This window comes from Rhipicephalus microplus, chromosome X (genome assembly GCF_043290135.1).
Source record: "Rhipicephalus microplus isolate Deutch F79 chromosome X, USDA_Rmic, whole genome shotgun sequence".
NCBI classification, from domain to species: Eukaryota; Metazoa; Arthropoda; class Arachnida; order Ixodida; family Ixodidae; genus Rhipicephalus; species Rhipicephalus microplus.
This window is the reverse complement of record NC_134710.1, coordinates 469,806,132-469,828,507: the sequence shown is the minus strand read 5'-3', so window position 1 is coordinate 469,828,507 and position 22,376 is coordinate 469,806,132. Positions and strand designations below refer to the sequence as shown.

The 22,376-nt window shown below is 43.4% G+C and overlaps 1 protein-coding gene across 1 annotated transcript in view; it reads left to right on the top strand.

Moving 5' to 3' along the window:
* Positions 1–22,376, top strand: part of LOC119160819 (nose resistant to fluoxetine protein 6) — a 277,772-nt gene that overhangs the window by 82,571 nt on the left and 172,825 nt on the right. The gene's annotated exons all lie outside the window — the stretch shown is intronic.

Genomic DNA, 22,376 nt, shown 5'->3' with positions numbered 1-22,376 from the left:
TAACTAACCGGCCTCCAACTTCCACTGCACACTCCGTAATGATACTCGTCAGATTATCATTCATTGTATCTACGCTAAGGTTGGTTTCCTCACTAAGAGCCGAATACCTGTTCTACAGCGACACTCTGAATTCCTGTACTTTCCCTCTCAGTGCTAGCTGATTGATTGGCTTCTTGCGTATCAGTTTCTGTCGTTCCTTCTTCAAGTCTAGGCGAATTCGAGACCGTACCATTCTATGGTCACTGCATCGTACCTTGCCAATCACTTCCACATCCTTAACGATTCCAGGGTGTGCACTCATTATAAAGTCTATTTCGTTCTTATTTTCGCCGTTAGGGCTCCTCCATGTCCACTTGCGGTTTTCTCGTTTTCGGTAGAAGGTATTCAAAATCCGTAAATTATTGCGTTCTGCGAATTCTACTAGTAGCTCTCCTCTGGCGTTTCTAGTACCGATGCCATAATCTCCTACTGCCTGGTCTCCAGCCTGCTTCTTCCCTACCTTTGCATTAAAGTCGCCCATCACTATAGTATACTGTGTTTTTACCTTACTCATTGCCGATTCCACGTCTTCATAGAAGCTTTCAACTGAAGCGTCAATATGGCTGGATGTAGGCGCGTAAGCCTGTACTACCTTCATTTTGTATCTTTTATTCAGTTTAATTACGATACCTGCCACCCTTTCATTAATGCTATAGTATTCCTCTATGTTGCCAGCTATGTTTCTGTGAATTAGGAACCCCACTCCCAGTTCTCTTCTGTCTGCCAAGCCCCTGTAGCAAAGGACGTGCCCATTCTGTAGCACCGTATAGGCCTCATCTGTCCTCCTAACCTCACTGAGCCCTATTATATCCAATTTAACACCCTCTAGCTCCTCGAATAGTACAGCTAGACTTCCCTTATTAGATAAGGTTCTAGCGTTAAACGTTGCCAAGTTCAGGTTCCAATGGCGGCCTGTCCGGATCCAGAGATTCTTAGCACCCTCTGCTGCGTTGCAGATCTGACCGCCGCCGTGGTCAGTTGCTTCGCAGCTGCTGGGGACTGAGGGCCGTGAGTTATTTGACGTAAGCATGTGGGAGGTAGTGGCCAGATACTGCACCAGGGTGGCCAATCCTTCTCTGGTGAGGGAGTGCGTTCTCGGCGGTGTTTGCCGGTGAGGCCGCACCCCAGGCCTCCTAATGCAGTTCCATCAACACGCGGATTTTTTTTTTTAATCCGGTTGGGAACTGCGCGGTACCGGGATTTGAACCACGGACCTCTTGCATGCGAGGCGGATGCTCTAACCACTACGCCATCGCTGCTCTACGAAAGTAATGTACAACAACCTCGGCAAGGAGCAGCGCTTCGAGATAGGTAATAGTGCACTTGAAGTTGTAAAAGACTACGTCTACTTAGGACAGGTAATAACCGCAGAGCCGAACCACGAGATTGAAGTAACTAGAAGAATAAGAATGGGATGGAGCACATTCGGCAAGCACTCTCAAATTATGACAGGTAGACTGCCACTATCCCTCAAGAGGAAGGTATATAACAGCTGTATCTTGCCGGTACTTAGCTACGGAGCAGAAACCTGGAGACTTACAAAGAGGGTTCAGCTTAAATTGAGGACGACGCAGCGAGCAATGGAAAGAAAAATGGTAGGTGTAACCTTAAGAGACAAGAAGAGAGCAGAGTGGATTAGGGAACAAACGGGGGTTAAGGATATCATAGCTGAAATCAAGATGAAGAAATGGACATGGGCAGGGCATGTAGCGCGTAGACAGGATAACCGCTGGTCATTAAGGGTAACTGACTGGATTCCCAGAGAAGGGAAGCGGGTTAGGGGGAGACAGAAGGTTAGGTGGGCAGATGAGATTAGGAAGTTTGCGGGTATAAATTGGCAGCAGCAAGCACAGGACCGGGTTAACTGGCGGAACATGGGAGAGGCCTTTGTCCTGCAGTGGACGTAGTCAGGCTGATGATGATGATGATGATGAATTCACCTCAATATCCCGTGTTAAATGACAGTGTAATCAATTTAGTCACTGCGGTCCTTCTTTCCTCTAAACGTTAGTTGTATCATTGCCTATGTGACATAAAGTGCCCGAAACACTGGTTCCAAGCAGAGCAGTTTTCGATGACTTAGTAGCATACAAACGCTTTGCTTTGTACAAACCACCTGATTCGTGCAAATTCACTAGTTTCGCTGTTTACCATCAACTTGGCACTTAAGCAGCATCTAATAGCGTTGTTCACTGGAAGATCTAAAGCAGCTGCCGAAATCCTGGAGCGAGCACTCGCATTGCATCAAACCGGCCGATCTGCATGCCAGTGAAACACGTGAATGCCCCTTGGACGTCGTCCCGAAAGTTGTTTACATATATGTCACTAAACCAGTTTCGAAAATGATTCCATTTCCCACTTTCCACGTTTGGCAACTGTGTCGCCACTGCAGAGCGCACATTTCGACCACGGTGTCGTGAAAAGCATGGGTACCATTTTCTTGTGTTTCGCTGACAAATATGGACGAGGACATAGAAATCTCTGGCTGTTCATCGTGCCACTACCCACCACGTTCACTGAGGGGGTAGTGGCACGACCCTTCAAACCCACAGATCAAGGCTTCCGCGACACGCCTTGAGACCCCAAAGTCTTGACTGAACTGCAGAGAAGCAAATAATAAAAAGATAAAGTGAGCTATTTCTTTGTGGTAGTAGTTCCTTCTGCAGCCATTTTGCAAAGCTCAGCCCATAAATAATGACGGAAGTGACGTATGCTGCTTGTCGAATTTCTGCCTGAATTGGGGACTTGGCGGCGTAACAGTGAGAGCAATCCATCTCGCAGCGAGCCACTCTAGAGCTACCAGCCAAAGGCGCGGACCCACTCCGAACCTACCAGTGAAGTTCGGATTCTTTCCCACGGAGCAAAATAAAAAAAAATGCCATAAAGACTTTTGAAAGAATAAAGCAAGGTACTGCGTTGTGTATAGGCTGCATTGTGCGGAAAGAAAGCCGGAATGCCGAACCAGCCCACTTCCTGAAGTTCAACATAATCTTCAGGTTACTATCACAATTTAATAAGATATCGCCCAGCTTATGACTTTATGTATGAAGCGAAATTATCGAAACACATGTCGAGAGCATATTGCAAGTATCACTTAAAGGCACTGAAACCTACAATTAGCACTCGCGTCTTTATTTTTGCGCGACGTGATGGTTAGTCGTGCGAGGTAATGGTGTTGAAGTTCCCACGTTCAACCTTAGAGAAGAAAACGACGAGCTTTGCGCCAGAATGCCAGCGTGCACGTGAACTTCTTCGAAGAAGAAAAAGAAAAGGCCACTTTACGTTCGCAGCTCATTCGGACGCTAATAAACGTCAGTCCGACTTCTGTAGTCCATGTCGAATGTTCAGTTGACCACATATCTTATAATGATATTAAGAAATGGTGAGAATTTCGATTAGGTACAATAGTTATATAGACAAAGTGGTTGCGAATGAATTGAGGTAGCCTCCTGGATATTGTAATTCACAGTAAATGAAAAAAGTATATTCTAACCTAATTTGACCAACTTTTTATGGAATTGGAATATATGGACGTACTTTCGTTTACATAACGGCGCACAAAAGCCATTACATACCATTATGCTGCGTGCAAACACACATGATCAATTTTTTTTCTCTTAGAAGGTAGTATATGTGCGACCTATTTCACATTTAGGCGAAAGAAAGGTCTATTAGATCCGTGTCCAGGGTTTCGCCGCTGTCGTTAGCTTGTCATCACCAAAAGTGCTCCTATAATTTTGCGATCTGATCAGGCTGTTTTTATGTTTCAGAATAATACCAGTCTTTACTTTTCATCACGAACATAAGGGTGGCTGAAAGAAAAAGCCAAGAAGAATCGAACTTTGGCCAGCATGACTAGCTCCAGCCTACCACAAGTACACGTTCACAAATTTACAGCAAACGGTGCAATACATGACCAGCCTTATCAGCAGGTTAAATACTGTGAGCAGCCGGAAAATAAAAAAAAATATATAGTGGAGAAACAAAATTATGAGAAAAAATACAACGCAATTTTATAGCTAACATAAATTAATAAGGACACATGGCAACAATTTACATAACAAAAAAAGAAACACTCGTACCTATAGAAACCAGTGTTGGGACTTGGAAACGTGAAAACAGGCAAGCGTGCGTTACGTTTATGTCAAAACAATCCAAATACACTTGAAGGGCATCACACATCGTATAAGGAGACGCATGCGAACATGGTTTGAGGAACATTTCGAAGATAATAAAACAACAAAAACAACAACAATTATTTATTGCTTGATATATGATAATCAACGTTCCAAATCCACCATATGATTATGAGAGATGCCGTAGCGGAGCGCTCCAGAAATTTCGACCACCTGGGCTTCTTTAACGTGCACCCAAATCTGATCACACGAGCCTACAACATTTCCGCCTCCATCGCAAATGCAGCTGCCACAGCCAGGATTCGATCCCGCGACCTGCAGGTCAGCAGCCGAGTACCTTAGCCATTAGACCACCATGGCAGGGCCTGGAAATTTTGACCACCTAGGACTCTTTAACGTGCACCAAAATCTGAGCAAACGGGCCCACAGCGTTTTCGCCTTCATCTAAATTGCAGCTACCATAGCCGGCATTCGATCCCGTGAGCTGCGGATCAGCAGCCGATACTTGGCAACTAGACCACAGCAGAGAGGCCAAAAAACAATATTAAATTTGATAAAAAGTAGGTACTTCTTTTGTGGAAGATCTTTCCGGCTGCATTAGGCTTACTGCTACATAAGTTTCAGAACTCCGAAAGCTTGTGTTTTAACATTCGCGTCCCATAATCAGTTAAACATAATGTTAGTTGCCCTGTCTTCAAGCGACAAACTGAATCATAATGAAGCACTGCATCTAAGTGGACTAATTGAGCGAGAAATTGACGGTTATGCTTGAAATTTCTTATTCATACGCTGTGAAGAGGCGATAAGAACAAAAACAAGGTATTTGTAATGTATGCATATATGCTGACAAAGTATCGATGCGGAGGTATGACCGAAAGCCGCGTTATACACGTGTCTCAACATTTTTTTTTTGAGTAAGCGTAGCATTCATAAATTCGTGAAAGTAGTACATTCTTATACAAGATGACAGCAGGATACACGCCAATAAAGAAGCGAGTTGTGAATATGTTTATTGTGTTGGCGTGAGCTGTCCCGAACGTCTGCTGCCATGTATATAATTTTGTTTAACGCCTCTAACCTTTGATGAGAAGGAATCACACACAGCGATCGTAGCTCAGAAGGGTGGCGGTCTATAGGCTAGTTTGCTATATCGCGAACTCAGCATTAAGGACAGATATGCACACGATCATACAGGAAAAGCAATAGCACTATATATATATATATATATATATATAAGGGAAAGAAGTGTATACCTAAGGGCTCGTTTTTCCGTGTTTTTAACACAATAATAATGAGATATAACAGACAGTAATGCCAAGGAATGTACAGGGGAAGTTATTAACATTAATGGAATGTAAATAAGAAGAAAGAAAAGTGGATGAAAAAATTACCAACTGTAAGCAGGAATCGAACCTACGACCTTCGAAGGTCGTAGGTTCGATTCCTGCTTACAGTTGGTAATTTTTTCATCCACTTTTCTTTCTTCTTATTTACATTCCATTAATGTTAATAACTTCCCCTGTACATTCCTTGGCATTACTGTCTGTTATATCTCATTATATATATATATATATATATATATATATATATATATATATATATATATATATATATATATATATATATATATATATATATTGGGTGGCCACGCCATGTGCGCACCACATGATGGCGCTCGTATCTAATTTATCTAAAATCCAGTGACTACTGCTATAAGACGGTGTTCGTGCTGACAGCGGCTGGAGAATTGACCACTCTCGACATGTGAGATTCCTACTGCTCGAGCTTCTCTAGGTAACAAACAAAAACAAGCAAAACGAGGCATTCAAACAGTGTGCTCGTGCTGAACGGCCATGATGTTCCAATGGCGGAGCCTGTTTTTTATATAGTTTTGTGCTTGATGTCATCAGCCTGATGGCGTCATCTGCAAGAGTTGTATTGGCTGAATTGTCGATGGGGTCGCAGGAAATTCATGTCGATCGAACACTTAGGACGGGGTTTCTCCGCGAATAGAACTTACTTGGCTGTCTTTTTTTTTGGGGGGGGGGGGGGGGGGGTCATGAATTGCAAGTAATACGAAGTTAAATGCAGGCATACATTTTTTTAAACAACGCAGCTGTTTAAGTTCGGAGAAGCCGCAGTGGTTGTCGACAGAAAATATCTTTGTGAACCAGAACGTGCTTCCCTCTTCCTTTTGTTGATCTTCTGCTTCGCTGCTAAAACAAGTGCGCCGATTCCGGCGTGGGGTGCCATAAGTTTGATGGGAAGAGAACGAACACAGAGAGATAGATGGAAAGACATAGAAAGAAAGGAAAAACGAGAACTTCTTGTGGAAAGAAATTCTGGACTATTGTGGACCAAACAAAGTTGTTTCTCTCGTTCACTTCGCGGGATTCGATGTCGCGTACCCACGATGCAACGGCACGCATCGTTACCATGCACTCAGCCACGGAGGCCTGCTAGCAGAGCGCGAGATAACCTTGTACAGCGTTGTGTGCGAAAAGGGTGGCCAAGTGAAGTGGGAGTAAGTAGTAGAGAGCAAATTATAGCATTAAAAGAAAACAGAGAGAACGAGAAAAATAGAGAGTAAGACAAGAGAGGGAATCAAAAAGGGGGAAAATATATAGACAGACAAAGAAGCAGATATAAAGCGTGAGTGAGAAACACACACACACACACACACACACACACACACACATAAAAAAGATAGACAAGAGAAATGAAAGAAAGACCCCCGCTATTAGCAACAATTAACTTTCTTGGCGAAGTGGTATTTGAGGGCGCGTGCCCACAATATGGAGGCGAACGTCGAAATCACTCGCCTATACAGAAATGATAAAAGTGCATAGCATAGCCTTGTAGAGCGCAGTATATCAAGAGATTAGGATTTAAATGTCAAAAGGAGATAGGTGAGGGTGAAGAGTGAGAGAGCTAAACATACCCATGTATATAGTAACGTATACCAAGCGGGTGGCAAAGGTAAGGGACGAAGTAGAGGAGTGAGAGGAAGGGAGAGTGAGAATAAAATATAGCATAGGTACATATAGCAAGGGATGGGAAAAATAAGAAAGGGAAGCAATGCCACCAGCTCTATCGTTTGCTAAGTCAACGCATCTCTAGCGCATAGCTGCCCCAATTTTCCTTTTTTTCCATTGTTTAGTGATGAAATGCCATTTGCAAGGAGTGCGAGGTACACGTTTGTTTTGCAGCTTCATGAGAGGAAAGACAATAATTTTGAGCTCACTGCCATAATACAGATAACCACGCACTCTATTTACCTTACATATTGTTAGGATCAGCCTTACGGGCTTGATGCCACTTGGATGCATGAGAAGTTGCGGCCGAGCCTATTCTCTGATTTGTTCCGCATCAGCGCACCCAGAAATGCGCCAAAAGCGGCGCAAACACGACAAGAGTACTTCGAATTTTGCAGCGCAGTCGTCTCCTCTCGTAAAACCCTTTGAACATGCCTTACAGATTGACGGCAAAAGAAGGGTTGTTTGGAGTAAAAATGCACGGCTTATAAAGAGTAGTCATCTCTGCACTGCACTGGAGACTGAGCCAAGCACCTGGGATTCATGGTCGGCTGCATTTCCCACGTTCTCCGTGGTGCCTTCATGATGCCGTTTTTACAAACCGTGGTCTGCGTGGCATTGCACACTCATCACTTCAACGGACTACAGAGTTGATCTGCACGCACGACCAAACATCTTTGCGCTGTGTCGTTTAGTGTATTTCCCTCGCCATGGGACTAACTGGGCGTGCCTCTTCAATCCTTCGTGTGTTGGGAAAGACGTGTTGTTTCACCTTCCCCTTTCCAGGGCGGAGGTGAAAACGGCATTTTTATTGCAGTGTCCTGGCTCCCATTATTTTTCCTTGCAGGGAATCCTGGGAAGGCCAGGGTTTAAAACGCGAGCGCTGACGCGCTCCCGACAAGCTCCCATAAGCTCCCATAAAGCTTCCATCGAGAGTTTTTATGATATTATTAATCATCACGTCGTAAGACGCTACCTGTTATTGATTAATATGTGGGGTTTAACGTTCCAACACCACCATATGATTATGAGAGACGCAACACGCTACTTGTAAATAATGTAAATAAAAGTTACTGTCAGCAGCTCCGGGCTCCTCTCCTGGACATGTCCGTGAGACTCTGGCTGGCTCCGGTCCTCTGGGCAGACCTTCGACAACATCAGTAGGGTGTGTCCGCGTAAAATCCGTACTGTGTGATGACTTCGTATTTTTTTAGTTTTCTAGCATTTCATTTTAGAATTTGTAGAATTCATGAACTGTTCTGCATGTAATGGTCTTGTATTTTACTACCACGTTTTGCAAGCCTTTAGTGCAAAGATCGCGAACCGTGCCCTAAAGGGCGAGAACGCACTAAAAAGGTGTGCGCGTGAAGAGTTTAATATTTTGCCGACACAACTTCGCTAGTCTCCACTTTGTTGCGTCAGCGCTGCATACCCCCCCCCCCCCCCCATTTAAAGCCACCTGGAAAATTCCAGGCCTGCTCACTGTGTTTACCACGGGCTCCTACGTAACTCCGTTTTGACCGGTGTGTTTCCCTGCACAGACGTGCCAGCGCTTGCTCTCGTCGCCCGACAGCCACGGATTTGTGAGCCTGACGAACGTTTTCGTGGCGTGCCAGTGTTCTTGTTGGCGACTTGAAAAGGCCATCTTTTTCTGTGTCCGCGAACTGCAGCGTGGATATGTGATGCGTTTTGTGCACTGGATATTCGCAATATGTACGGCCGAAAATCCGAACGGTTGAGGAATGCTGCGTAGCAAATTGTCGCGGAAAAGGTACCAATGCTGCGATTGTTCCCGTTTTCTAAAGACAATAGAACAAGAAAATGGGAGTGTGTCGTTCGTCAAGCTGACCTCGACATTCGTTTTCTTCGAAGGTCGTGTGTCCGTACTACATATTTCTAAGTCGTTTCAATGGCCACATCTTCATCATGTGCCATTCTTGCTCTAAAATAAAGGTGTCATGCATGCTTCTGACTTGTTTGCGTACGCCCTGGCATTAAAATAATAAACGCGCGTGGCAGTAGGTTTTCAGAACAGACCTTTTTTCTTCAGGGTAGGTAAGCATTTCGCTTTTGGTGATTAGTGCCATGGACTCATTGTATTACCTGTGTTCACTTGATTGATAAAAATGAAAGCAATACCGTTGGATTACTTAGTGCATCGGTTTTGAGCATAGTATTTTCTTGGCAGTGTTCCAACCACTTGAAGGCGGTATGATACTTTCGCGCCAGTCTCGTCAGCACCTTAGCCTAATATATTTTCTTAAAATTTAGATGTGTGTAGATACTTACCGTAAAACGCTTTATTATTCCTTTTAAGGTGTATGAGCTTTACTTCAAGCTAGAGTATTTAAGAACCTTATTCAAAAATATGCCGATCCAAGAAGCGGCAGAGAAGTAGGAGCGCCCACGTGGGCTACTTGGTTTAAAATAGGGCAAGTACTAACACTTTTTTTAGGCCCTAAGGTATATGACCGACTATGCAGCACATTCGACATGCCATCCGTGTTCCCCACCACCACTTGGCCCTTCTACCCTCCGAAGGACCACGCGCTACGTTTTCAGACGTCATAGCCAAGCACCTAAACAGCCTTGCGTCAGGATATACGCTAGCTACGAGAATTGCATGTCCCTTGTGGTGCCTCGACCAGCCGCAGTTATGTCTAAAAATTACGTGTATCGAAAAGAAAAGCAATCACTCCAGAGTGGCATTGAATCAAGCAACACTGTTATTATTATATTAGTTGAACTTGGACCGAACGTACATATACACTGATGGATCGGTCTCGTCCAGCAGCTCATCAGGTGCCGCTGTGATTCCAGATACAGCAAAAACAATCAAATTTAAGTTGCCACATACGACTACTTCTACGGTGTCAAAGCTTGCTGCTATAAAAGCCGCTTTACAATATCTCGTTAAGGGTGTCTAGGAAAATGGGTCATATTCGGTGATTCGAAGGCAGCACTTCGGAATTTGCAGTTTGCTATGCGTAAAAGGAATTTTGAAGAATCGGTACATCAAATACGACATTGCCACCATAAAGCTCTGGCACGAGAGCATGATATTATATATCAATAGCTGCCTGGACGCATTGGTATTACAGTAAATCAAGTAGCCAATGATGCAGCCCACTCAGCCCATGAAGGAACACGTGTGGTCCCGATTCCTCTATCAAGGAATGATACAGCAAGGCAACTTTACTTGATGGCTCGAGATCTTACACGCACGTTCTGGTCGTCTACCAGCTTTAAAAAGTGTCACTTATATGAACGGAATCCTTCCCTCAAAATACAGCTCCCATCCCAACTTTCCCGCTCCGATACGACACTGTTATGCCGCCTTTGGTTGGATGTTGCATTCACAAAGGTGTAATCCTTTCGCAACGGTATGGCAGACACCTTTACATGCGACTCCTGCGAAGCTGAAGAGACCGTCGAACACGTTCGGTGCAGCTGCGCTTGCTACAACACGCAGCGATGCCAACTCTGGATGGTTTTAAACCAACTGGACTCTAGAACATTCTGTGTGCAGAAGATTCTGGGACCTTGGGTGTCTGTCTCGAATGCAGAAAGCGACTAAAGTGCTCCTACATTATACTTAAAGACAACAAACATGAGCGACCACCTGTAAACGGCCTGTGCTCTCCCGAATGTGCTAGTGATTGTGTGTGCCTTTCTTCTCACTCGCCAACCTGTTTTATCCCCTTCATTCCTTCCCAAGTGCCGGGTAGTAAACCGGGCGTGCGTCTGGTTAACCTCCCTGCCTTTCCTTGCATCTTTGTCTCTCTACGCACCACTGTGACAGGGGCCAGAGCAAAAACAGAAACGCCGCTCCTTGTGGCAGTCACAAAAAATTTTTGTGAAACGAATGATTTTGTTTTCTCTTGCAATAGTCATCACTCCAACATTGCGCTGAATAACATACTTTTGACTGCAGCACACACTCAACTCAATAACTACGCGTTTATGTAGAGAGATCTTTGATTTAGTCCAAATAAAAGTGCAGGAACTTTGCAAATGAGTAGGAACAGTTTCTCTGCGTGCTCTAGATATAGTGTGTGTATGTGTGTGTGTGTGCGTGTGTGTGTATATAAAGAGTGAATGAAATATACCTTCTTTTTTTTTCGTCACTTTGATGGTCCATCAAGTTTCGATTTTATAGATCAAGCACGCGTTAGATAGTTCACAATCATTGCTTTTTCATGGAAAAAATGGCTGACAGGTGAATCTCTCAAAGCTTTCAAGCACAATACATTACTTAAACAAGCGCATTTTTAAACCCGAAAGGGAGAATAAAGCTGTTAGTCATGTAAAACTCGCCGAGAACGCTGTATATTTTAACAGCAAATGATGGTGGCAATGGATACACAGCCTCCCGTACGCGCGCTCACTCAGGCTAAATGAGTTACGTCACGACGGCAGTGAGCAGATCTGATAATATTTACCTCAAGGTGACATTGCCCCACCTCCCTTTCGCAACTGTGAAAGCGCTGTGGATAATATATTAAAGTAAATATATACCTAAAAAATAAACGTGTCTCTTTTGTGTCAAAATAAAACACTCGCCTTAGCCATACATAAATAGAGCTGTGTTTCGCATTCTCAAGCTACTCTTTCCACAAAATTGAAAAAAAAAACACGGAAATGCTTATCGTTACTGGCCTATTTACCGCAGGCCGTGTGTGCAATGCCCATATCTCCGATTGATTGTGCGTTTCGCCGTTTGTATGCATTAGGACTCCAAGAGGTGATCATGGGCATTAATGTATTTGTGGCTAATACAGGGCCATAGCGTTGCGATAAATCACGCGATCAGCACATGATTGGTTTTCCGCCCCAGCATTTGAACGTTCATGGCTTTTCCTAAAGTAGTTTTTTGTGCTGTTATTTCCTTCGTCTTATATTAATGATCGCACAAATGTAAGAGTGTGCAACTTGATCGATGTAAATTTGTAGATGACGAGTGGTAACTTAGATTTATTGTGTAGCTCTGCCACTGCTGTAGGTGTTCGCTCTGTTTTTCACTTCGGAAGTGGACGCCCCTAATGCCGTAAGACGGAAAAATTCTCTCCAACGTATCTCTTATTCCTTGAATGGTCGTTATAGTTTTCCTTGTTAGTTTCTTTTTCGCGCTTTTGTCGCTCGCAGTTGCTAACCACCCTCAGTGGAGCCTAATTAAGGAACTGCGCGTGGAGAACGTCGCTTACCAAGCGCTCTTATTAAAGCACAAGCCTTAGATGTCTGATCAAACGCGAACATTCACTGCCGGAGCATGGGCGCTGCCATGTACAGCCTGCAGCACGTTACGACAGACAGACAGACAGACAGACAGACAGACAGACAGACAGACAGACAGACAGACAGACAGACAGACAGACAGACAGACAGACAGACAGACAGACAGACAGACAGACAAGATATATAGATAGATAGATAGATAGATAGATATTAGATAGATAGATAGATAGATAGATAGATAGATAGATAGATAGATAGATAGATAGATAGATAGATAGATAGATAGATAGATAGATAGATAGATAGATAGATAGATAGATAGATAGATAGATAGATAGATAGATAGATAGATAGATAGATGCCTGTTTCATCACGCTGCCATGTTTCATCACGCTGCCATGTTTCATCACGTTGCCATAGCTACCCCAGCCAGCGCATTGGGTCAGCAATGTGGCAGTGACCCTAAACGTCATCATTTGGGGTGAGAAGTCAACAAGGTTGTGTAAAGCTTATAGTACGTCAATATGTGCATAGTAAAATGCACCCAAGTCCACGGCACCTATTTGTAAACTAAACATAAAAAGAACACAACAGTCTCTGCATGTACCATAGTAAGAAGTGCACGAGTAGCATAATTACCGAATAGGATGCATAAAAATCAAACTCATATATGAAGCACCATGGCCTAGTGTTGATAAACTTTAATATTTCAACAGTAACTAGAGCGTTAAGTGGACAGAAATAATTGGTATACGCACGCAAGATGTGTACAGAACTTTCAGAGTTATATACCTGCTCGTTCTGACATATACTCATCAATCTGTGTTGCAGAGAGTGTTAAATATTTTGCCGCTTTGCAGGCAGACTTGTCTTTGTGAGTGCTCACTCCACACATGCGGTCGCAGTGGTGTTCTACGCTGGTGAAAGATGTATACTGGGTGTTTTTTTATGTAATGCAGATTTTTCTTTTAAAACTATAATAGCTAGGTATTGTCCTCGCAGCCCATTTCTAGGCCGAGGCGGAAAAATATTGCAACTAAATAGATCACATGAGAATGAATAATTGAGAAAAATATTAGAATTAACGATGTTAATACCAATCTTATGGTGGTTGTTTATATGGGGAAGTAGTTCTACATCACAAACTATGGTGAGCCAAGTTTTTTTTTAATTTAAAATATCATGCGTGGTTTCCGAGTTACACCATCGAATTTCCAGACCATGGTGCTTGAGAAACAGGGCACTCAGTGCGTTACTTTTGGTTTCTCCGCCACCGTGGCCAGGAAATTTGACAATGGATCTCGAAAACTACGTGTGATACTCTTAATGTTGAGATAAAATTGTTTTATGCAGGGGCTCACCACGTCTCCGCTGAGGTATTCCGGTCACAGATATGATGCTGTAAAATAGTATACTAACAGATTGCAAGGTGAAAAAAAACGAGAAGAAAGGATTCTGTCACGCAGCATCGAACTAGCAATCTATCGATTCGTAACCCGCGGGGCTAGCCACTAAGCCATGACACGTACTTTTTCTTTCTTTATTGCATCAAGTATTCACCAGCGATTGTGAACTACACATAACATACTTCATCAGATATCAGGCAAACACACACGAGCGTTCAGAAGAAAAAGCCACTCCGGAACGGGGTCAAAAGTCTCAACAACACTACGCACTTGAGCAGCTGCTTCTAGGAAGACGGATTTCGTCAACCGTGGTGGCTCGGCATATCTATCAATCAAGCGAGTTTTTCTTAGTAAATAAAGTCCCAACAACATAAACACAACATATGGAGTCTTATTGGTCAGGCTCTTTTTGAAAGGGACGAACTTGATACTATGACCTTTATTAGAAGTTTTTTTTTCTGATTGATCTTTTTAGAATGTCCCAAAAATAAAATGTGTCACGACAATGAATGAAACAATGCTCTATCCTCTCAGGTTGGTTGCAAAGTCTACAATGTACTGTACAAGCCAGATATATTGGTTTTTCATTCAGCCTGGCAGAGTGCAAGGGTACAGTTCAAAAAAAAATGTTTTCGCCTAAGTAGTTATATCCTCATTCTACGCACACGAAATAATACACGGTGGCAAGACAAAAACAAATATGGTATTCGATAAACGGGCTCAGAAAAAAGGTTATTCACAAGTGAAGTAGGTAACTTTGTTCTGCCAATATTCTACAAATGTTCAAAAGTAAATTTGCTTTCAAAAAATTGGCAGTATCATCATTATCTTTTAGAAATCCCCACAACGGTGATTCTTTAGCAGGTTCTGTTGTGACATGAATAAAACAAAGGTGGTGACATAGACGCTTTTGAAGATCCACTAAAAGAAAGAATTTGCACACATACTCCAGGTAAATACATCGCAACACTAATTGTCGCACAAACAAATGCACCGGGCCAAGGCCACCCTTTTCAAGCGAAAAAAAAGGTGGCCTTTTCTCAAAGGTTCCCATGAAGAGCTCCACATAAAGCAAGCAAATATCCAATCAAAGGCTTGACTGTGCACACGAGCGCAGTGCAACGCTTTAGAACATAAATAAGCTTTGACGCAAGGAAAATATGTTGCACGCTTTTGCTCTCGTAAAAACAGAAAGCTTTCGTCCGTGTCATGTTGTAACCTTTCGGTGAATCGTTGTGATCGCAGTGGTCCAGGGTGGGCTGCTGTTACGATAGTTATTGAGAGGCACACCAGGGTACCCCATAAGAGTCGCATTGCAATAGATATTTGAGAAGACTGAACGAGTTTGAGCCCACATGCCTAGCCAGAATCCTCTAGTTTTATCTAAAATTATGCTAGCGCCGACGACTTCACAGAAACGTATAGTATAGTGTTGACCGCGTCTTGAAGGCTCTGTTTATCCACGCAAAAAAGCATTGTCTTCTGCATAAGCTACCACTTTAACTTTGTCAGCATCCTATTGGTACCCTCTTACACTACAGTTTATTAGCACACTTAAAGAAGAAACATACGTTGTCGACAGTGTTGACGACAAGCCATTTGTATACACCATACACCAATTGGTGGTCCTCAGAGCTCCAAACCTGTACTGCGTTTTTGTTATCAGTAACGAAATGGCGTGACGAGCTCGCGTTGGGCGTGCTCTAAAGGTCGTCGCCTCCACGAAGTGTGGCCTTTCTTGCGCACGCTTCTTGGGCTCGTAATTCGAGAGAGGGTGAAGGTCACTTCGCTCGTTGTCACGGCGGCGTTTCCGAAAAGAGCGCGGTGCTGACACACTACGAAGTGGAAATTGTGACATTTGTTGGCGCTTGTCTTGTGCATACTTGTGCACTCGTTTTGTGCGTCTTTCTTTCTGTTTAAACAAAGTGCTGCAAGTATCGAGCTGTGACAGTTGTTAGTCCACGCTCGTCCTGCGTATGCTCATTTCGTGCGTGCTTTCTGCTTGAGGTGTGCGCTGCAAGCTTCGAGCTGCTTGCCGTTCTTCACGCGATTTTACACTCTGTTGCTGCCGCTGAAATAGCGCACAATAAACGCTCAAATACTTCTGTGAATACACATTTTCTTTTTGTGTTATACCGACTCCTAGATAAGAGAATCAGACATGTTTAAAAAAACTAGGCTCGCTATAATTTGTGAAGTAGAACAACTTCGCCATATAAACTATCACCTTAAAAGTGATAACAAAAAGGTATTTAAATATTTCTTCTTAAATAATCATTCCTGAGGGACATAATTAGTGACAAAACCTTTCCGCTTTGGCCGAAAATTGTCTGCGAAACTGAGAAGTGTCTTTAAAGAAAAAAACCTGTATTGCTTAAAAAACGCCTGTATGCGTTAGAGCACTGCACGGGCTGGAATTATCGACGTGGGTCTGGCACGGGTTCAGGCCGGGAACTTGTTTATTCTTACCCGACCCAGCCCGGCCTGGTAGCTCGAAATGAGGCCGGGGCGTGGCCCATAACCGAGAAATAAAATTCGCCTACCCGTCCCAGGCTGGCCCGACCACAGGTCGGGCCTTACATATATGCCCGAGCCAGTAATGGTGGTGAAGAAAACAGATTGAATATGGAGCTCGGAAGCAAGGAATAAGAAGTAGCCAAGGGCACTCTCTGTATGTATATCTTTAATCTCGTTCTGTCAACAATGAACCGAAGACGTATCGGTTCTGCGGTGTCAGTGGTCCTTCTGAAACATGGTGCCGTGACCAGGATATCTGTAAACAGACGCAATCACTTCAACCCCATTCTCAACAACGCGCTGAATAACGAAACAGCGGCGTCTGGCTCAACCACAAACCGTCGAGCAAAGGATCACGACCGATCACTGTTTGCGACGCACATAGCCTGGCAAGAGCTCTTTCAGCACGTTTCAAGCATGAATAAAGAGGTCCTATCAAAGAAGCGGAAGGCGCTTCCAGCAATTGTGACAACGCTTACGAGCGCAATTGATAAGAAGATAAAAGAAGACACCAATCGAGCACAACTTATGATGCTTCTAAACCAGATGAAGTGCGTGTCTAAGACGCTAAGACAAGTTAACGAACAGGTTAAGCCGATCATCGAAGAAGAAGACGCGGAGGCAGAATTTGAAAAAGTTTTGCAGCATGAGATGAAGATCGCCGCCTCAATGACGAAAATAGAGGAATAATTACGCGAGTTAAAACAAACTACGCCACTGACTACGAGAGTATTCACAGAACAGGCAAACTCATTGCAAGGTACTAACCAAGTCTCGAAGATGCAAGAACTTGTCAAGTTGCGACATCTTGAGATGATCAAGTTTGATGGGAGAAAAACAACCTGGCCAAGGTCTTGGCTTCAATTCAAGACATCGGTGCATAACAGGTTGAACATCCGAAGAATCAAAAATTTAATTACATTCTGGCGTCTCTGAGCGGGTAGGCTGCGTCTCTAATAAAAGGTTTGCAGTTTTCTGATCAGAATTGCGAGCATGCAGACAATCTTCTAAAGAAACCTTCGGACGACAAGATGATTTAAGAGAGACGTACATAAAAGAGCTAGCAAACGTGGAAGCAGCGAAGAGTCCTAAATATGTAGATGGGGTGAAGAAAGTCTTCCAAAAGTTGCGAGTGAACACACGAGCTTTGCAGTCGTTAGGATTGGAAATAGATAGTTACGCCACATTGAGAGCTCGCATTACATAATCTGCGCTACTGATGGATATGAGAACTGAGATCAAAATAAAGGAGATAGAGAAAGGCGACAACAGACCAGTAACTACGGAATCAGACTCAGCGTCAAGAGACAGCACGAGCAGTCTAAAATAATTGTGCAGTTCTTAAACATATACATACGCAGCAGAGAAGAAACTAAAGAGTAAAAATACGACTGACCCAGTCACCGCGCAGTATGAGGCGGACTAGAACATCTACGCTTCAAAGCACTTCAATGAAAAAATGCATATTCTGTTGGATGACTAGATATTACACAAAAGATTGCAGAAAAAGCATTACTATGCAACAAAAGAAAGAAGCCTTCCAATGGGAGCGAAGGTGCTTCAGATGCACCAGACCTCACCACACGGCGAAGATGCAAAACATGCAAGTGAAGGCACGCGAAATCCATGTGTCGATCACGCACGTCTGCACGAAAGTCAGCACAGCCGAAAAGCAGTGATGATGTTGAGCAAGTACGTATAAGCGTGCAACCCGACCGGTTAGACAGCAGAGAGTCCTGCAACTAGCACGCACAGCAGTCTGGTGAACACAAGTGCATACTACTGCAGACAGCATTTCCGTGGACGGAGGGAAAAGACAGCGGGTGCTACGCACGAACTCTACTGGACAATGGGAGCCAGAGGACATTCATCCTCAAAAGACTGTCAAGAAAACTAGCGTGCAAGGTGAAAAGATTCGAAAGGACTATTGCAGGATCATTTATAGGAGGAGAGATGGAACTAGACATGAAAGTCGTCAAGGTCAGCGTGAGAGAGGACCCCACATCAAAGCCAGTCACGATTGAGGTGCTGGAGATAGAAGTTATATCCTTTGACGTGCCACTATCACCACCGCTGACAATACACGAAAGAGCAAGATTGGTGGAAATTTGTTTGACCGATGACACTGAGAAGACGAACAAAGAATGAAAACATATGGAAACCTCGATAATAATTGAAGCAGATTACTACTGAACCGTAGTCACTGGTCGCAATCGCGAGATTCGTCCAAAAGTAATGAACGGTGTTGAGATTGACGGTCCCAGGTCCTGTACACTTCATTTTGTGCCAAAGAAATCATCCACAGTTATGGTAATAAAGGTCAGTGCCAATTCGGACACGATTGTCGCCGCACTGCAGCAATTCTGGGACTTGAAAAACAAGGGAATCAAGAAGAAACCAGCAACAAAGATGAGCGATGACCATGTGCTAAGGTACGTCCGACAAACAATGGCGTTCAAACCAGGAAGATGCCAAGTGCGGCTACCATGGAAGAAAAACGTTACATTGGGCGAAACACTATTGCAGAGAACAGGCCTATCCAGGTGACAAATAAATTATACAAGGGGAAAGATGACCTCCTAGCCTACGACAAAGCTATCCGAGAGTACTTCGAGCAAGGACAAGTTTGTATACTACATGCCTCATCAAGCGGTAATAACAAGGACCCAACAACGCCAAAAATACGGATCGTCTTTGGCGCATCGTCAAGCCAGAATTTAAGGAAATCCTTGAATGACAACTTGGAAAATGGGCCAAAGCTTAACCCCGACATCACAAGTTTGCTGATGAACTTCCGACATCACAAGAGTGCCATGTCATCCGACGTGGAAAAAGCAAGATCAAGAAAATAGATTGAACATGGAGCTCGGAAGCGAGGAAGAAGAAGTGGCCAGGGGTACGCTTTGTATATGTTTTTAATCTCGTTATGTCAACATAAACCGAAGACGTATCGGTTCTGTGGTCTCTCTGGTCCTTCAGATCAAAATACACGAAAATATTTGAGGCGCACTGCGATTTATGTAGTGGGAAAGAATACTCGCCGAAAATATGCCCAGCCCGAAGATGCAAACGTGGAGATTTACAAGGGTTACTTTCGGAAATACACCAAGTAGCCTTCTTCTAGCGTCCACGATTGATCGACATTTGGATAACATCGAATAGAAATATCCTGAAGTTGTGGTGCAACTCCGGAAAGGAATCTACGTCAATGACGTTTTACTAGGAGACGACGAATACTCCACATCGGCAAAGATATACAAAGAAGTGAGAGCCATTTTTCGTAATGCGGGAATGAATTTAAGAAAATGAACTTAAAATGACGCCCAACTAAGAAAACTGTTCGATGAAGAAGCAGATAATCTGTATCGAGGGATAAGAAAAGAGAGACAAATCAAGATTTTGACTGAAATGGAATTTCGTAGAAGACGTGTTGAGCTTTCCCGACACTACATGACGAAATGACAAGGACATGAGACGACTCTCAGAGACAAGTTTTGCAAGCTACGGCAAGGCTATACGACCCTCTAGGTTTTTTGACACAATTTTCAGTTAGAGCAAAAATAGTGCTGCCAAAAATTTGGACGAAGATACTGAAATGGGACGTCCCGTTACCAAGCCAGCATCAATTATCATGGAAGGATGGGTCGGAGGAGCTTCAGCACTTAGATGACTTCACCGTTCACAGATGCTATGACCTATGACAACAGAAAAGCTCAAGTGAAAGCATCAAATCTACACGTGTTCTCCGATGCAACTCCAATGACGTGTGGAGCAGCAGCACACATTGTAACAGAATACTCCGATGGAAGCAATGAAGCCAATTTAATCATTGCAAAAGGTACAAGGTTACACTAGCAAGAATGGAGTTGTTGGCTGCCACAATATCAGTCAGATTGGCCAGTCATATAACTGAGAATTTCATAAGCAAGCTAAGTAATGTGAAATTCTGGACTGACTCTAAAATATTATTATGCTGGATAAAGTTAAACAAAATAAATATATGTTTGTTCGCAACCACGCAGCAGAAATCAAGAGCAAGTCTAACGAGAGTCATTGGGGCTATGTTAAAAGTTAGGAACATTCTATGCATTTGATTACAAGGGGGATGAAGATGAAACGTTCGCTGAACAGTGAATTATGGTGGAAAGGCCCCACGTGGATCAAGAATGAAAAACAAAGGCCTGATTATGACATCACGCAAGAAGTGGACAGTGATGACAACTAAGACGACGAAAAGACCGTAGCAAGCTTAACTAACACCACGAGTGAAGAAAAGATAATTGATGTGAACAGGTTTGGATAATACAAGAAAGCGTTACGAGTTACCATGTGGGTGATGAGTTATAGAGGAAACCGATGAAAAAAAAGAAAACAGGTTCGTTCACAGGAGAAGAATTGGACAAGGCAGAGTTTGTGCTGATAAAGCAGGAGCGGAAAACGTTACAAAATGCAGTGACACGAATATATGACAACATGAATCTGTACGGCACGAAGATCTTCGAAGACAATCAAGGGGTCCTAAGAGTAAAAGGAAGGCTTCAGTGGAGTGATTTGAGCTTTGATGAGAAGCATTCTATTGTTTTACCAAGAGAGAGTCACTTTTCAGAACTCTTGGTTCTGAAGGCGCATCAAGTGAACATGCACGGTGGCGTTGCTTCAACTTTGACACATCTAAGAACGAAGTTTTGAATTGTGCATGGCTGATAGGGGCTAATATATGTTATAAAAATGCATCACATGTAGAGGGTTTAATTCTAGACCAATGGCACAAGACATTTCACCACTATCGGATGACAGGATAGAGCAGACGAGACCATTCAACACAGTTGGCGTAGGCTTTGCAGGACCGCTAAATGCTCGAGGGGATAAAGGCAACAAAATTACAAAGTTCTACATTGTGATATTTACGTGTGCAGTCACAAGAGCCGTACAACTGGAGTTGGTCAATAGGATGTCATCAGAAGCGTTTATACAAGAATTCCGAAAATTCGTAGCTAAAAAAGGATTGTGTACAATATACAGTGATAATGCAAGAGCGTTGAAGAAGTCTGAGAAAGAGATGAACAAGATATTAAAGATAAAAGATGAAGTGTTGCAAAAGAATGTAAGTAACCTGAACATGAAGTGGAAGTTTATTGAAAATTAGCTCTACGTAGAATTGTAGAGTTAGCTCTACAAAATGGAAGTTTTTTGTAGAGTTATTGTAGAGTTAGTGGTGGGGAGGATTTTATGAAAGACTGACCAGAAGCTTCAAAATGTCCACGGCAAAAACTATGGGTGCTCGAATTTTGGATGAAGAAGAAGTACGGACTGTGGTTGTTCAAGCAGAAGGACTAATTAACACCGGCCTTTTATGTGTATGACGATCCTAACGATTCACAACCCTTCACACCGGTGGACGTTATGGGAGGCAGGCTAGCAATGAAGAAGCAGCAAGACAACTGAATCGGAGAATACAGTTTGCTGAATTACCGGAGTGCAAGAAAACAGGCATGGTGGACCAGATGAAAAAAAAGTACCTGAGGGAGCTTGAGTTCCAGTAGAAAAATAGAGTATACACAAGTATACAACAAGTAGATGTACTTCTGCTCGAAGAAGCGCGAAAAAGAACACAGTGGGAACTCTGCAAGGTCGAAAAGATTTTCCCAGGCAAGGATGGACTTGCTTCGTACACCTGAAGGTAAACTGGTCTAGAGGCCGATTCAACTGTTGTATTCGCTCGAAGGTTGCTTCGGTTGAATCTGGTTGGCGGGAAGGTGAAGAAAACAGATTGAACATGGTGCTCGGAAGCGAGGAAGAAGTGGCCAGGGGTACGCTCTGTTTATATTTTTTAATCTCATCTTGTCAACATAAACCGAAGACGTATCGGTTCTGTGGTCTCTCTGGTCCTTCTGAAGCAGGTGGCACGTGAACTCGGAATCAACAACAAAGTGCCTTAAGTGGCAAATATCTAGGTTTTGGTGGCGCATGCTTCACTAACAATTATACTTTAACATACAAAATTGCCT